This window comes from Meriones unguiculatus, chromosome 2 (genome assembly GCF_030254825.1).
Source record: "Meriones unguiculatus strain TT.TT164.6M chromosome 2, Bangor_MerUng_6.1, whole genome shotgun sequence".
NCBI classification, from domain to species: Eukaryota; Metazoa; Chordata; class Mammalia; order Rodentia; family Muridae; genus Meriones; species Meriones unguiculatus.
In genome coordinates, this window is record NC_083350.1 from 73,241,885 (window position 1) to 73,257,065 (window position 15,181).

At 43.4% G+C, this 15,181-nt stretch overlaps 1 pseudogene; it reads right to left on the bottom strand.

Annotated features, from left to right (window-relative positions):
* Window positions 1-14,445: 14,445 nt before the first annotated feature.
* On the bottom strand, window positions 14,446-14,774 carry LOC110553525 (large ribosomal subunit protein eL33-like; annotated as a pseudogene).
* Window positions 14,775-15,181: the final 407 nt, after the last annotated feature.

Genomic DNA, 15,181 nt, shown 5'->3' on the forward strand with positions numbered 1-15,181 from the left:
TTTTTTTAAACTATATTCCTTCTTTGAAAAAGAGAAAATTATGCACCGATTACACAATGTCATTAACAGAGCTGCAGTTAGAAGCCATGTGTCTACTTGAAATAATTATTAGCACAGTTTCCTGCTTTTGGACAGGACTGGTATCTTGCTTTCTGCACTGAGACACTGGCCTGAACACCGTCTAGGAGTTGCTGGCTGGCTGGCTGGAGATGTATATTTAAACCGTTTGCAGTTAATTAAGAGTATTGACTTGGAACTAAATCAGTGGTCTCACACAACATCTGTGCTCTGCTCCTCCTGTCTGTGCATTTAGATGGCGTCCATCACTGTGCCGTCTAAGTGCCCAGAAAAATCTAATTAGGCCAATTTCAATTTCCTCTGTGAGGGAGAGGGCTCTCTCCATTGCCCTTTCTCCTTGTGTCTTCTTGAAGGGAGTCACTATTATCTCTCTAAAGAGTAGAGCGATTGAGAGAAAGCCTCTCACGCCTTGCACCTTACTCAAGAGTTGGGGGAATTGGCTGCTGCAAGGATTTTGCAGCTTGTGAACACGAGAGAGGCAAGGGGAAAGGGCGGGTCACAGCTGAAGGGTCTTTACACAAGGACAAAGGAGGAGGAACATGGAAATCACCTTACAGGCTCAGTGTTAAGGAATGTGCTGTGGTGGGGTGCAATCGGAGGAGGAACATGGAAATCACCTTACAGGCTCAGTGTTAAGGAATGTGCTGTGGTGGGGTGCAATCGGAGGAGGAACATGGAAATCACCTTACAGGCTCAGTGGTGGGGTGCCTGATTGCACCCTGCTGAAATCAGAAGCCATCATTGCCTAATGGAAGCACAGTGTGTGTGTGTGTGTGTGTGTGTGTGTGTGTGTGTGTGTGTGTTAAGCATAAAGGGGTGTTCACTTCCCAGCCACAAGCAAATGCTCTTCTCCTTTAGTCAGTGCAGCTCTGTTACCTTTCCAACATCTTCATTTCCATGTGCAGGGGAGAGCAGCCTGATTTCATTGGTTTTCAATGCCTTGCCTGCAGCTAGAGGGAGGGAGAAGGCCACAGCCCGGTCATTAGGAACTCCATTTTGCTGTAGTAATACACACAGGCTACTCTTCAGGAGTGAGTCCGGAGGAATAAATTTGTGCACAAGCAGAGAATTGCAGGCACAAAGCAGAGCTTGTTAGTGGAAATGAGAAAGAACCAGAGATGACCGATATGTTTGCCTGAGCCCAGTCAGCTGCTCTCCTGATGGAGTGTAAAAGGGAAAAAAGTAAGTTTAAAGTTCAGGAAAAAAAAAATCTCTTCACTTCCCTGTGAGAGAGCAGCATCACTGTGGCTGGTTATTACAGGGGTTTGATGTCAACATGGGCTCCATGACCTGCTTGGAATTTGCATTATTAAGAATAGTCACACATTTATTGATTGTTGATCTTAGAGCCTGTGCTGTTGGTGTTCTGTTCAGGAAGTTATCTCCTGTGTCAGTAAAGTCAAGGTTCTTCCCCACTTTTTATTCTAACAGATTTACTGTGTCTGGTTTTACGTTGAGGTCTTTGATCCATTTGGACTTTACTTTTGTTCAGGGTGATAAATATGGATCTATTTGCTTTTTTTTTTACATGTAGACATACAGTTACACCAGCACCATTTGTTGAAGATGGTATCTTTTTTCCATTGTATGGTTTTGGCTTCTTTGTCAAAACTCAAGTATACATAGGTGTGTGGGTTTATTTCTGGATCTTCGATTCAATTTCATCAATCCACAGTCTGTTTCTATACCAGTAACATGCCATTTTTATTACTGTTGCTCTATAGTACAGCTAAGGAAGAGGCTTAATCCTCATTTAGAAGGGCAAATGGGATAGACAATGGAAATAGAAGACAGGGAAGAGAACAGGAGCCTTCCACAAGGGGCCCTCTGAAAGACTCTACCAATTAGGGTATCAGCCAAACTTTGGGCAGAGTGCAGGGAATCTTATCGAAGAAAGGGGAGATAGAAAAGACCTGGAGGGGACAGGTGTGCCACAAGGAGACCAACAGAGCCAAAAGACCTCTGCCCAGGGGGTCCTGCAGGGACCAATACTGAACCAAGGACCATACATGAAAAGGCTCTAGACCTCCTGCTCAGATGAAGCCCATTGGCTGCTCATTTTCCAAGTGGATTCCATAGTTAAGGGGATCAAGGGCTGTCTCTGACATGAACTTGGTGGCTGGCTCTTTGATCACCTCCTCCTGGGAAGACACAGCCTTTCCACGTCACAGAGGAAGATGATGCAGCCAGTACTGATGAGACCTGATAAGCTAGGGTCAGCTAGAAGGGGAGGAGGACTCCCTTATCAGTGGACTAGGAGGAGGGGTATAGGGAAAGAAGTGGAAAGGTGGGTGAAAGGAGACAAAGGAAGGGTCAACAGCCAGTATACAAAGTGAATAAATTATAATAAGCAATAAATATATAAGTAAAAAGATGAAAAAAATAGAATAGTCACTCAAGTGGTGGCAGTGCCTGGCTGGGCCTACTGAGACAAGATAAGAATTTAACCAGTTTCCTCTGTGTAAAAAGAGCACTCAAGAGTGTTGGGGTGGGGTGGATTTGATACTGAAAGACAGATATGTGGACTGAGAGAGGGTGACAGCATTTGGAACTTACCTCCAACCTCCCCTTTGTGTGGCCAAGGAAGAACCATGGCATGTGCCTCCAGGATCACATTGAAGAGAATAGGAGATATCTTACATCATTTAACACCTAAGGGCATCCCTGATGGGGCAAGAAAATGATGCTGAGCAAAGCCAACTCTCCAGGCAGTGTTCTTGAGTATGATTGCAATGACACGTTCAAAGTTCTTCAGCCTTTCCTGAGCTCTGGAAGGCAGGACTGTGTTTACTTAGGTGAAAAGGAGAATATCTCCCCTCCAAACTTTATCAAAGCATTCCTGATTGTGCTCAGAAGTGAACTCAATTGCATGCTGTGTTTGCTTTCCCTCGCTGTGATGAATGTCATGACTTGGGGAGGAAAGGGTTTATTGGGTTCTAATACATTAATCACAGTCTATCTTTGAGCGAAGTCAGGGCAGAAACTCAAGCAGGAACCGTGGAGAAAATCTGCATACTGCCTTGCTTTTCATGACTTTTCCAGCCTGCTTTCTTATATACCCCATGACAACTGGCCTAGGGATGGCACAGTGGGCTGGGCCCTCCCTCCCTACAGGCCTGCCTACTGACCAATCTGACAGGCATTTTCTCACTTGAGGTTCCTTCTCCCAGTTGATTAAAAACAAGAATCAATTTAAAAATAAAACCTTACCAGAACAGATGTGTTTTGAAGATTCACTTATTTGCTCGTTTCTACCTCTTCATTCCATTTTGCATGCACTTATCATTTAGGGAGAATCCAGGTTTCATTTCTATACAGCAAGCACTCTATATAAGCAGAAAGAGAACTAAATCCATTCTGTGTATATTGACACTCCTGAATAAAGAACCGAGCCAGTCCTGAAAACTGAGGGCATCAGGCTGGACTGCATCACAGCGCCCAAATGCTGGAGCGTTTGCTTCTTTAGACCCTTTTGGTCTTGGAATGCATAGGGGTTTCAGTGTGCAGAGTATGTACAGCGATTAATCTTTATTGTCAGCTTGGCTGAACGTAGAATCAGTCATTTAGGATAAGCACCTCTCTGCATGTCTGTGAAAGTGTTTGTAGAGCAAATTAATCGAGGGAAGAAGACTCATCATATACATAATATATATATTATATACACATATTATATATACACACATATGTGAGAGAGAGTGTGGCATCATCCTATGGGCTATGCAGAATGAATAAAAATGGACAAAGGGGTCTTTTTTTTTTAAAGTCAATTTTAAAAGTGCTTGTTTTGGAGGCATGAGAACCTGAGTTTAGGTCCCAGAAACCTTGAAACCAGTTTGACACAGTGTTGTGTACTTGAAATCCCAGGTCTGGGGAGGTAGAGGCAGGCAAAACACATGCACAGTAAAAATTTTAAAACTGTAGTAATTAAAAAAGCCTAGAAAAGCCACTTTAAAAGTTTCTTGCCGTTTGTACAGATTTTTTTTAGACAACTTGTGATAAATCCAGGTAGCAATTTTTCTAAAAGCCAAAACTTTGTACTTCTGGGGGGGAAAAAAAAGCACTTTATTAGAGAAATTGAATAAAACAAACAAAAAAGTATACTTAAAAAAACTGCCTTAATAGGTAAAGAAAACCAGAGACTGGTAATTACAGAGAATGCCTGTGAGTCTTTTCCACATATCTCCATTTATAGCTGACTTAGCGTATAAATTTAAGTGATAGTAATTACCCTGGTATGTGAGTTTGTGAATGTGTGTGTGGGTGTTCCCAGCAACAGAGATAAATAAAAGGAAAAGATGGGGAGGTAGAATTAACATAATTCTAAGACCTGGGTGAAATTACTTCAAAGCTGTCAAGCAACAAACATTTATATCTTAAAAAAAGAAGATATATTATTGGTTATTTTCATATGTATTAATTGGCATTCAAGCCATCTGTATCATTTACTCATCTATATTTAATGAGGCTCATAAATATCCCTCTGCCAGCTAGAGAAGAGCCATATATCAGGAGAGATGACAATCTTGGGGCTATTAGTCATTGACTTGGTATTAAAGACTGAGAATTTGTTGAGGTTATTAGAGTGGGCTTTTAGCATCTTAAGTAACTTGCAATAACATATACTACTCGTTCTGATGGGACATAAAGGTTCCTGTGAAGAATCCTCCTGAAGCACAGCGAATGGTTATCTGTGGTGAGGTTTCTTCCGTGTGCCACAGGTAGCAGTAGAGTGTCTTTAAACTATGCCTGTCCTAGAACACTGGTCACTGTGCTCTAGAGCTGGAAATACAGATAAGAATGGGAGATGGATCAGTGGGTACTCGCTTGTCATGCAAATGTGAAGACCTGAGTTCAGATCCCCAGAACCCAGCTAAAGCTGGACACCAGAAGACATGTCCGTAACCCCAGTGTTTCTCTGTGATATGGGGGGAACACAAGAAAGACCTTCCCGATGCTTGAGGGCCAGCCGTTCTCATGTGCCCTAAGCGAGGTAAACATGGCCTGCACACATACATTTTAAAATGGTACCAAATACACTCAGCTCTATGTCCCAAGTTTTTCTACAATAGTTGCACCCACATTTCTACACCTCATAAAAAATGTCCAGTCTGGTATTGCCGAGCCTCTTTAATATTGATCATTGGACCAGTGTGTCAAGACCAACTGCATTATCTTAGCAGGACTACCCAAAGATGCTCTGGAATAAAAGGACACCACCAAAAGGAGGTGTAGCTTGATTTACTTCATCTCAGCCAGGGTGTGGGCCTAGTCTACTTCCTGCATGCCCTGTGTCAACCTTCTCTGGCTTCTAGGACTTCTTGATGACCCTGTTGGGCCTGTGACCTGCTGCGGTGCTGAAGTTACAGCAGGGTCACATGGGGCCTGGGGCCATAGAATAGCTTATGTCATAGCAGGCACTGTGGATCATCTTTGTATTCATAAACAGAGAGATTAAAGTATAGGTTGAAGTCTCCTCAGCGCTCTCTGAAATAACTTGCTCCAGTGCGTGCTTACAGTAGGTTAAACAGAATGAAGGGTTCAGATCATCTTAAGCAAGGGGGGGGGGAAGTGGGGGCCATTCTCCCTTGGCCTCACACAGTACAGCCATATGTGAAATTGAGCTTTGCATCAGAGACTCTTGGACTCTGTGTCTTTAAGCACAGCATCATATTTGGCTGGAAGACCAGATGAATGGCTGGTTACTTCCCACCCAGAACTCTGAATCCAGAGGTAGTGTTCAGTCAGATGTGACGGGCTGCGCACTGGATTGCTTCTCAACCTTGCTGTACATTGGAATCGCCTAGGGAGCTTTTAAAAAATTACTGATGTCCAGGCCCCTCCCCCAGAGAGCTCATTTAATTGGTCCAGGGTGGAGCTTGGGCACCAGTAATTTTTTTTAAAAGCTCCCTAGGTGATCTTAATGTGTACCAGGGTTGAAAACTACTGGTTTACTGTAAAATAGTTTCAGCCATGTAGCAGTAGCAAAAAAAAAAAAAAAAGGGGGGGGTCCTATTATTGATTGTGGCAAAGAATAGGAAGGTTCTATTAGCTTCTGTAACTCCCACAATCACAGGAGGAGTGTGGAGGTGGAGAAGTGTATCAGGAGGCTCTCCCCCAGAGCTGCCCTGGCAGTGAGGGGGAAGGCCAGCCTCTTAACTACCCGGGAGGGTGGGAGAGGAGTTAAATGCTGCCCCCATGTTGGCGGAAGGGCACAGGTTTTGTTTGTGAGTCAGAAGAAAAGGAAGTATCCGCGCTCACCAGGTACATGCCGAGCAAAAGCTAAAAGAACAAGCAAATAGAATCACACTTTAAATTCTCTGATTTACATCATTTCTTCCTTTGAGCCTCACAATTACTTTGGGAAGTGGGACTGGCTTACAAATCACACGCAACACATGAAAAGCAGAAGAATAAGGGAGGTGGCAACAGTGTCAACCCGTACCCACCAGTGCTAGCCAGTGCTTCCTCCTGCAGCGGTCCCACCCAGTCCTTACCGGACAGTGCCATTTGACACTAGCCATCATTACTGCTTTTGCAGATGCTCAGATCGAGTCTCAGACTTGTTCAGCTCTTTGTCCAACAACAGGTGACTGTTTTGTTCCACATTGCTGAGCACAGGTCTTCTGTCTTCAAGTGATACAAATGCAGTGTCTCAAAGAAAAGCCCACAGCTCCAGCTATGCATGAGGCTGAGGCAGGAGGATCATCCAAGTCCAGGATTTTAAGGCTAGGGTGGGCTATCTTAGCCTCTCATGTCTCTGGCCTCTGCCTCCATTATTTGGTTTCTTTCAATGCTGACTTCCCTCCACCGTTCCTCCCCTTCTAAGGCCCTTTGTGCTTAAATAGGACACAGCCCTACAAGAACAAACAATACAGCGTAGTATCCTAAGGTAGCATTGTCAGTGTCTGGAAGAAAGTGTGGGTCTCAGGCCAGAGATGTGCTTCAGAAGATAAAGGGGCCTGTTGCTGAGCCTGACAGCTTTAGTTTAATCACGAGGACCAACAATGGTGGACAGAGATAACTGACTGCTGCAAGCTATGCTTTGATCTCAATGCATATCTCCTCATACACCCATATTAACAGATAGATAGATAGATTAGATAGAAAGATTAGATAGAAAGATTAGATAGAGGGATAGATAGATAAAGTGTAAAAAATATTTTGTAGAGGGAGGTGACAAAAATCTATATAATCTGGGCTCATCTGGAACTCAAGTGTGTAGACAAGGCTGACTTCTAGCTCATAGAGATCAGCCTGCCTATGCCTGAGTGCTGGGATTAAAGATGTGTACCACAATCATCACTCAAGAAATCTCTCTCTCACCTTTGCCCTTGTGATCCTCCATCTGTGTGTGTATGGGGGAGGGATGTCTAGAAGAGGGCAGTATTATTCTCCTAACTTCCAGAGACAAAGAAAAAAGCCTGGCCAGACTCCATACTGAGTTCCTGGATGACAAATATGTTCCCTTCCTTCTTTTCAAATACACTCACACACACAAAGACTCACACGACACAGCTGGATTAAAAACCCATATCCACTGTCTGTTGTTTCCAAAAAACACATCTGATTGATAAAGAAGCACACAGACTGAGAGACAAAAGATGGAGAGGATTTTCTATCAAGAGAATGGAATTCAAAAGTAAGCTTGGGTAGCCATTATAATATTTCTTAATAGACTCCAAACCAAAGTTAGAAGTGCCCTCTGAAAAATCCACTACATAGGTATTCAAAAGGACAAATTATCAAGAACTAAGGACAATTGTAAATGTGTGTGCCAAGACTTGGGGCTGCCTGTTCAACAGAACAAACACCAAGGGGCACAAAAGTTCAGACAAGTCCTGGTGTAGTAATAGTAGATGCTGATGCACCGCCCTCTCCTCTTTAGACACAGTCTTCTCAGCAGCCTATAAAACCTTGTATAAATAAAACCTATAAAGTAAGCCATAGTTTAGGCCACAAAGCAAACTTTATCAACAATGAAAGAATTGAAATAATTTCTTGTATTTCACCAGATCAAAGTTGAATAAAGCTATAAATCAATAGCAAAAAAATTTACAGAAACTACACAAATATAAACAGATTGAACAATTCACTCATCATCTTGCATGATGAGTGGGCCTTTGGAGAAATCATGGAGGAAAATTAAAAATTTCTAGAATCAAATGAAATGAAAGCACAAGTTGCCAGAACACTTGATATATGTATACATGGCAACCCTGTGAGGAAATTTTACAGTTCTTATATTAAAGCTTCAGAAAGATGAAACGGAAACACCTAATGATGCTCCTCCAGGTTTTGGAGCAAGAACAAGCCAAACAAAAGCTATAAAGAGTGAGAAACCATAAAGATCATGGCAGAGAGTAATGAAATATGGACTAAATGAACAATACACAGCTCCAAACCAATGATTAATTCTTTGGAAAAAAATAAAGATAGATAAACTCCTAAGCAAGCCAACCAAAAGAAAAAGAGAAAAAGATGTAAATTAACAAAATTGGGGATGATATAGGGAAACAAACTACAAATTTCAACAAAATTCAGAGAATCACTAGGCAATATTTTGAAAACCCTTAATTTCAGAGAGTTGGGAACATAGAACAAATGAGTACATTCCTTGAGTACACAAGGCATGTGCATATTAAGTCGAGAGAATTCAAACCATACCTGTAGATCCATAACAATGAAGTTGAAGAAACAGGAGCTGGAGAGAGTTCAGCCATTAAAGGCTAGGCTGACAACCAAAATATTAAGTGATTGACAAATAACACAAAACGTTCCAAAAAAGAAATGCCCAGGACCAAACAATCACTGCCAGTTCTAACAAATATCTAAAGAAGAATGAATTCCAATTTCCCCCCAAATTGTTCCATAAAGTAGAAGGCAAGAATCACTCTACAAAACCAGCATCATCTAATACCAAAAAAGATAGGGCTGTGACAACAGAACGACAGACTCAGTTTCCTGATGAACACAGATGTTGAAAGTCGTGCAATCCAAATTCAAGAACACAGTTCACTATGACTTTGAATTTGTTCCAGTGATTCAAGGTTGGTTCGTCTTAAGTCAATAAACATAATGTTCCATTTGACAAACCTTAGAGCTGATGTCATAGTAAATGGGGGGAACTGAAAAATATTCTCTAAAACCTGCAATGAGAAGGGGGGGGGGCATCAGTACAGTGCTCAGTCTTAGCAAGAACAATAAAGAAATAAAGACAAGGAAGAATAAAAGGGATACAAATAGGAAAGAAGTGAAGTTATCCCTAGCTGTAAACACGATCCTTTACTTACTTAACAGTCTTTTCTGAGACTGATACTCCAGCCAAGGACCACTCATGGAGATGGCCTGGAACCCCTTTACAGAGATAGCCTGTGGGCCGTCCAAGTGGGTTCCATAGTAATGGGGACAGGGACTGTCTCTGACAGGAACTGATTGGCCTGCTCTTTGATCACCTCCCTCTGAGGGGGGAACAGCCTTACCAGGCCACAGAAGAAGACAATGCAGCCACTCCTGATGAGACCTGATAGACTAGGGTGAGAGGGAAGGGGAGGAGGATGTCACTTTTTAGTGGACTGGGAGAGGGACATGGGTGGGGAAGAGGGAGGTGGGATTGGGAGGGGAAGAGGGAGGGAGGTACGGGGAGGATACAAAGTGAATAAACTGTAATTAATAAAAATAAAAAAATAATTAAATAATAATAAAAGAAAATATTCCAAAGACTCCCTCAGAAAACTCCTAGAACTAATAAATAATTCATGCAAACTAGTGGCATACTAAGTTAGTATATAAAAACCAACGCTTTCCTACACACCAACAGCCAACTTTCCAAGAAAGAAATTGGAGAAAATTACTTTTAAAATATTAAAACACCTAGGAAAAAATCCAGCCAAGGAGATGAAAGACCTCTGCAGTGAAAACTTCAGTATACTAAGGGAAGAAATTGAAGAAGACAGTAGAGTATAGAAAGGTGTCCCAGTGTCATGAATTAACTGATTTTATATTTTGGAAATGATTATTTTATTAAAAGCGATCTTCAGATTCAGCACAATTCTCATCAATATCCCAACAGCCTTCTTTCCAGGGAGAGGGGGAAATCCATGTAGTGATACAAAGGACCCTCAATAGCAGACGAGGCTTAAGGTATCGCGGTGCCTGATCTCCGACTGTACTATGAAGCCACAGCCACGAATGTAGGATGGTACCGGTCTAAAACGTAAAGCCCGATGGAAAAGAATACGAGGCACAGAAGTAAACCAGCAAAGTCACGGCCACCTAGTGGGGCTGGGGTAACTGGAGGTCCGCATGTGGGTGAAGGAAACGAGATCCCCGGGGCTAGATGCGAAAGGATTTTGAGGCGACACACCACAGCTACACCAGCACATCGGGTTCAGTGCGGCAGCATTCACCGCATCGAGGGAGGGGAACCAGCCTGGATGGTCACTGAGAAATGAATGAGTAAAGAAAACACGGTTTATGCATGATGGAGTATCATACAGCTACAAAGAAAAGCGAAATGATGACATTTGCAGTAAAATGATGGGACCAGATGGAAGTCATTCTTGAGCCAGAAAGGCTAGACTCAGATAAATACCGTATGTTCTTTCATAGGCAGAACTCAGATTTAGAAGTGCATGCCTTGTGTGTGCGTGCATGCGTATTTGTGTGTGTGTGTGTGAGTGTGTGTGTGTGTGTTGGAATTACAGCAGGATCACAGGAAGGCGAGAGAGATTAGAAGGTAATGTAATACATGTGATGTGAAAGCAGATTATTTAGGGGAAGGATCCTTAAAATGAGATGATTTGGTCTGTGGCTATAGAGCAAATTCACATGCCTGCCAACATTCGTCGGGAGCTGTTTGCACTCAATCTGTCCACTAACAGCGCAGGGGGCTCTTCTTGCCGCCCCTCCCTAACTCAGTCAGCCTTCCTGCCCTGTGACCAAAATACTAGAGTAAAACAAAGTAAAGGAGGGCAGGTTTATTTTGGCCCATGGGTTCAGCCACGGTTGGTTGGCTTCATTGCTATAGAAAGGAGGAAGGACACGGCAGAGGGAAGCTGTCCTCATGATGGGCGGGATTCACAAAGAGGTCAGGGGTCACGGCAAGGCGTGCCACTAGTGACTCACTCCCTCCGGCTAGGTTCAACCTCCCAAGGTTTTCCAAATAATGGCATCACTTCAGTCCACAGAGGAGACCAGAGCCCTCGTGTTCTAATCACTTCCCCAAATGCCCACCTCTGAATGTGGTTCCATTTGGGGACCAGGCCTTCTAGAGAACATTATGGAACATTGCAGGTCCAAGTCACAACACTCCCTAACATTTTCAAGAAAAATCTGCCACACTGAGTTGGTTTTTCAGACCCAGATGGAACACGTGTGATCCCTCTGAAGTTGCGGTCTTAAAACATGAGAAAAGCCTGACAGTGAAGCCGCCCTTCTGACCTCACTGAAACTCCTTTGCTCAGTTCCCTTCGAAAAAGCCAGACCTCCCTTGAATAAACAGAGAGTGGTGCTGCTCCCCTTGCCAAGGAGAGGTTTATAACGTTTAAAAGAATGGCAAGTACATGTTCCAGGGCTGTCAGTAATAAATCCTTAAACTCTCGTCATGTAGAACTTGGAGGAACGGATTTAGATGACAATACTTAAGATAGTCTTAAGGCAACTCAAGTATAATTTAGCATGTTGGCACTGTAGCACTCCACAGCAGCCATTGTTCTGGGGATGATTAGATAGTGAGTCCCCCTGCAGTGGCCTCGCTTACGGAGTCTGAGAGTCTGTCGAATCCTGCTCTTCTGAGACTGAAATGCGGTGCGTGGATCTTTGTGTTTGGCTCATGTTTCTCTCCTTCCCTCCCCCCATCAATGCTGAATAGTAACAACGCACGCGTGCCAGGGGTTACCAAGCGTGCTACCTTTTAAGCATCTGTCCACACCCCGAGAACACAGCTGACTGTTGAAAAGCTGGGGAGACAGCTTTTGCGTGGAAGCATAGCAAACATCTGGAGGATTCTCCTGGAGCTGGGTGTGAGCCTTGGGCAGGCCTGTTTGTCCAACTTCCAATCCTGTTCTGAACTGCTTTGTTAGAACATGAGCGATCCTGACCATCTTTCATGCCAGAGCTCATGTTCGGCCTCTTCCTGGAGGTTTTTTTTAAAAATCCATGTCTATCTCATACTGTACTTTGTTGAGTTAGGTAGCTGACTCTCTGTTACTTTGCTAGTGCTGTCATCACAAACATGACGTAGTACGTGGCTTAAACAAGACAGATTGCTTCTCTCACCATTTTGAAGACTGGAAGTCCCCTGTCAAGGCCTTGTCTAGGCTGGCTTTTTCTGGACTCTTTTCCTCTGTTGGCCTTCCCTTGTTTCTTTGACAGTCTTCTCCCCGTACCTGCCTTGTCGGAGTGTCACAACTCAGAACAGCAACTATGTCAGATTAGGGCCATCTTAGTGACTGACTTAACCTAATCACCTCCTGCGTTCCCAGCCATCAAAGACAGCTATATCCTGAGCCTAGGGAGGCTGAGATTTAAACATTTGAATTTTGGGGAGACACAGTGTATCCCCTAATACCTTCGAATCATGTCTCCTGTTCATCCTTGTGGCATCTTGTTGATTTATCTATTGTTCCTGAGGTATCGCATAGCAAGATAAGAAAGAACTGGGGGTGGAAGAAAGGGAAGAGGGGGAACAGAGAGAAGCTACAAGTACTAAGCATGGCCTACCATTTCCAGGTTAAATGGTGATGCAACGGAGCACACCAAAGACTCGTGCCCTGTGGAGGAGATTGTTAAAGTGTACCTAACTGGGGGTATGTCTTCACACTTCTCAGAACTATCCAATTGGGGGGCAGGGAATGCCATAACTCATGAACACTCTCTTCCAGACTGTTATTAACAGAGTAAAGAGAGTAGGCTTTTGTCTGATCCCGGGTGGTGTGTTTGTATCAGAATAAATATGGTCTGCTTGGCCGGAACAAGCACCCAGAGATGTTCAGGGATCAGAAGACCGTTCCCCAGGCTCCCCACACCTCTTTGACTTCTTGCCTTTGCTCTGTTCTCCCCAGAGGCCCCACGTAAAGCTGGCCTTGCCGTTGTTTCATCCAACTGCGCAGTCCTGTGATGTGGGCCTCTCGAAGTCACCCTGCTCAGCCGGGCAGGATTTCAAGGGATCAGGGAGCTGTTTTCCATCCCAGGAGCCAGCCTCAAAGTTAGAAAGTTCTGTGGTTTGGTTTGGATTTCACTCTTCCCTACAGAGTGCTGGGTCTGCCAATCTCTACATACATGTCAGGATAAATAGCAACAGATGTACCTTCAACATGGAAAATGCTCTATAAAATATAACCAACTCTGTTTTTCCATTTGAGATGAGTCATTAACCATATGTTTGTGATCGTCTTTCATTTGCAGATCTGAGGCACACACTCTACCTTGGAGTAGGCCAAGTGCAATTTCATTTTAGGAGGTTCCTTCCCATCTCAAGGACTGATTCACTAGCGCCTTGGTCTATTTCTGTGGGTATCTTGAATAAGCACATGGAAAATGTATGGAATTTTCTTTACGTGAGCTTCATGGTGTGCCTGGGCTCTGCCCTCAGAACTGTTCTTGGCCAGGATATTACAAACCTGCTCTGGTGCCGAGTCCTATTCGAATGCCAGCTCCCAGGCTGGTTTCTCAGAGGGGAGTGTACGGACCTCAGTGGAGTTTGTGTGGGGCTTTTATGACTTCAGAAAGAGAACTGTGACATTTGCTGAGGCTGCAGGCAAGCCAGACAGAAGCTGAGGATTAGAGGGTGTCATTCTACAGAGAGCTGAGAGGGTCCTGTGTGTGTGTGTGTGTGAATGAGTTGTATGAAAGTCTCCTGCACTTTGGTCTCTGAAAGTAAACTCCCTTTGAGGAATTTTATTTCCTGTCAAAGTTAGTGTCTTCTGGGACTTTAAATGTTTTTCTTTCTTTTTAACTTATTTTATGTGTATGTGAATCATACGTGTGTAGTGTCTGTGGAGGGCAGAAAAAGGTGTCAGAAGGTGCCAGGTCCCCTGAAGGTGTGGGTAGTGACAGTTGGGAGGCACCGTGTGGGTGCTGGGAACTAAACCTTGGTCTGCTGCAAGAGCAGAAGGTGGTCTTATCTACTGACTGAGCCATCTGTCCAGTCTCTCCGTGTTACTCTTCTGAAAGGGGCGTGTGTTTTCCTTGATAGATTCCTAACATGCAAAACTAGGGAGCATAATATTATAAGGAGCTTGTTTCACTCACTCTCCAGATCCAACGATGCTTGTCAAATACAATTCTTGTACAATTTTATTCATAAAATAAAACATAAATTAAAATTTATTTTATTTATTTAATAAAATACACTTTTTTTTCATTACTTTAAATCCGGGAAGGATACAGGATCGTACAGATTCTGTATCCAGTGGCCTTTGCAGGAAGGCTGCTTTGGAATTTGGCATGAACCATGCTACTGTTTCCATGGGTCGGAGTTACTTTTCCCCAGATCACTCTGGTTTTGTTTGGTCTGTCTCCAGGAGTCACTGTATTGTTTTTTTGCTTTTTACACATAAGAACAACTCTTGCCTAAGTAGAATTCCATTTCATCTTGGGCATAAACGTCTTCAATTTTAGGAAGAGCTGTGTGCTCTCTGGGTCCAGAGACCTCGCTTGTAGCCAGTAATAATGGCCTTGAACCGCCTTCCAGACATATTTGCTTCTTAGAAGTCATCTTTCCAGCAGGCCTCTGCAGGTGCCAAGATGGCTGAAAGACAGGAATGTTAATTTTCAAGGAGTCTTTGCTTGGGTTTCTTCCAAACAGACCTTATGATCAGGATTGGGGTGCAAGTATTTTAATATGGGAGCCATGCTTGGAAGCAAAAATAAAAGACTAGGAAAACAGACAGACTAGAATGAAAGGCCACAAAAGAAAGATACTATCATGAGAAACTTGTCACCATGGACAAGTGTGATCCATTAGTCATCTTTTCTGGACACTGTGACAAAATACCTGACACAAAGACTTAAAAAAAAAAAGGAAGAAATATGGTAGCTCATGATCTGAGATGGTTCAGTCCGTGGGTTGCTTGGGTCAGAACATCATGGTGGCAAGAACTTC